The sequence below is a fragment of the Apodemus sylvaticus genome, chromosome 23, assembly GCF_947179515.1.
Source record: "Apodemus sylvaticus chromosome 23, mApoSyl1.1, whole genome shotgun sequence".
Classification (NCBI taxonomy): domain Eukaryota; kingdom Metazoa; phylum Chordata; class Mammalia; order Rodentia; family Muridae; genus Apodemus; species Apodemus sylvaticus.
Genome location: NC_067494.1, coordinates 38,932,085 through 38,934,964, shown reverse-complemented (window position 1 = coordinate 38,934,964; position 2,880 = coordinate 38,932,085). Strand labels below are relative to the sequence as shown.

The 2,880-nt window shown below is 42.2% G+C and overlaps 1 pseudogene; it reads left to right on the top strand.

Moving 5' to 3' along the window:
• The first annotated feature begins 745 nt into the window (after window positions 1-745).
• Window positions 746-1,170, top strand: LOC127674156 (serine/arginine-rich splicing factor 3-like; annotated as a pseudogene).
• Window positions 1,171-2,880: the final 1,710 nt, after the last annotated feature.

Sequence of the window (2,880 nt, the reverse complement as noted above, 5' to 3'; positions counted from 1 at the left end):
TGCAGACTGCCCCAGGAAGGGGTGCTGTGGAGCTGGGGGCGGGTCACAACCCCAAAAAGAGGCCACAGGATTGCAGGGGAAGGAGGGAGTACTCCAGAGGTGTCTGGGGCTATAATGGGAGGCTGGGATTCAAGATGGCTCCTAGCTCTGAGAATCCGTGCATAATTTGAGCTGTCGATTCCTCAAACAGCAGTCTTCAGATTGGTCAGCTAACAATTGTTTTCTACTTGCTGCACCTGCTTTGTGTTTCTTTTTATCTCCTTTCCTGCCCAGTGTTTTGATTTTGAAAATTATCCCCATGTCTTCCCTCCATCAGCTCTTAAATTATAAATCCCTTTACTGGCCACTGGGGCCTAAGAGTTGTGGCAGCATATAATATAGCACCATAGTACATTTCTTTCTGAATGGTCCTTGAACCTTAAGACGTTATGCATACACACACACACACACACACACACACACACACACACACACTCTTTTAGTCTCAGGACTTGGTAAGTAGATGCAGGTGAATTTCTGTGAGTTCAAGGACAGTCTGATCTACATAGTGAATTACAGGATAGCCAAAAATACAGAGTGAGACCTGGTTGGGATATAAACAAAACCAAAAAAACAAAACCAGACAAACAAAAAACCCCAAATGGAGAGCATCTGTAGGAGTAGAGGCAGAGGGGAGCGCTGTTGTGGGCCTGTTGGAGCGTTAGGATTCCAGTGAGCTTTGGCCTTTCACACGGAGGATCTCGAAATGCATCGTGATTCCTGACCATTGGTCTGTAAGGTTTCTGTAGGTGCTCTTGGAAATAATGGGGACAAGATTGACTTAGAACAGGCTTTTGGCTGTTATAGACTCACTCTGAAGTGTGGCTTTGCTCGCGTTGAATTTGAGGATCCCCGAGATACTGCTGATGTAGTCTGCGTGTATATGGAACTGTCAAATGGTGAAAAAGAAGTCGAAATCATAGCTGGCCTCTCTCTTGGGGTTGTCGTCCTCCAGATGATTACTGCAGGAGGAGTCCTCCACCTCAGCACAGATCTTGAAGCAGAAACCGGAGCTGGTCGCTTTCTAGAGATAGGAGAAGAGAAAGGTCTCTGTCTTGTGAATGAAATATCAAGCTATCTAGATCCTTCTCTAGGTCTCCTAGCCGGCTTAGGTCAAATGAAAGGAAATAGAAGACCAGTTTGCAAATGAAGCAGTGTCCAGGAAATAACTTCATTTGACAGGAGTGTGTACAGGAAATTAAAGTTTTGTGTGAGACTTCACACGCTTGGTGCATTTTTAAAATGTTTTAGCTGCTCAAATGTGCTTTGTCTCTTGGAACTGTGATACACAGACCATGTACTTCTCTGTGGTTTCAAATGGATCGTGTGAGGCATGTGATATCAAGAACTGTTACTTCACAATGTTCTTTTAAGCAAGATTGCATTTGCTTTGAACTTTAGTTTTTCATGGACTGAAATAAGCCCAGATTCTGTCCAGTTGAAGAGTGATGCCCTAATGATCTAGAGACAACTGGCAAGAGTTGAATAAAGCCGTCTTTCCTCCAGTAGCTGAGACACGGTGTGGTACTGTGGGTGAATTGATACGCAGTCTTTAAAAGCTGCTGAGAGCCCAAGCCAACAGGGAAAGGGTAGGAACAGCACTAGGAAGGTTCTCAAAGCGGTTCCTTCCTGGTTGCTATCTGCAGATGCAGAGCTGTTGTAACATCTTTATTTGAAAATGTAAAACTAAGATACCAGTGCCCTATCAGTTTAAACGTACATTCTAGAGCTGAACTTTTCAGTTACTCTGCAAGATTTCTTTTTTTTTTCTTTCACGCCTTTTTTTGCAATAAGTTTGTGACACTCCTTGGGATTGAAGTTTTGGTTATAAATCAAAACAAACCAAAACCCCCAAACCAAAACCAACCAAACAACAATGCAGTTTAATTTCTATTCGAAAAATGAAAGAAACATCATTGTTATTTAAAAGTAATTTTTATATTTACTTGTAGTAATTTTTATATTTACTTGTGTCGTGTTCATTTTCTCCCTTCTTATTTTTATTATTATCAATTAATTATTATTACTTTGCTTGCTACGTTGCAACCTTTGGACATCTTGAACGTTTTGGGTCATACTACAGAAGGGAATTAAAATTCTAGAAGGAATTCTGGGCTGGGCCCAGGGAACTCATGAGGGAGGTGGAGGAGAAGAATTCAAGAAAGGACGGCTTGAGAAAGACTCCACCCGGCAAGGCTGAAGTTGAAGAAGGAGCAGCCTGATCTATGGAGAGACTCCAGCTGGATGAGTGGGACCTGCTCCCTTAGAGCCTCCTGAAGGTAGTGCAGCCCTGTAGATGTCATGGCCCCAGGTCTATAGGACTTTGGGACACAGCGGCCAGTAATAATAAGCGCCTATTGTTTGAAGCTGGGAAGCTGTGTTATTCTGTTGTAGCAGCAACAGGGGACTCATACATCCTGGCTTTTTCTCAGGATTTGTTTTACTAAGCCCCCCGAAGCACGGGTCTGGTGGAGGGTGAGGTTTGTCTGGTCCCGTGGGTTGGAGAATGTCTTCATGAAGCCCTCGCGTTTCCTGTTCGCCATTCTACGGGCCCTGTTTATTATTTTACTTCTGATTGTTCATATTGGGCTTAATTTGATTTCTTGTTAGGTTTTGTAAGGTATTTACTCAGTTTCTGATTTGAGAGCATTCTTTTTTTCCCCCTAACATAAGCATTTAATACTATAAATTTTTTTTATAACACACTGATTTTGTTCTGATATGGGATGTTTTCACGCTCACTCAATTTAAAAGATTTTCTAATTTTCTCAAGATCCCGTATCTGAATCACAGATTATTTAGAAGAACATTACTTATTTACAAATACTTGGGTGCTCTCCA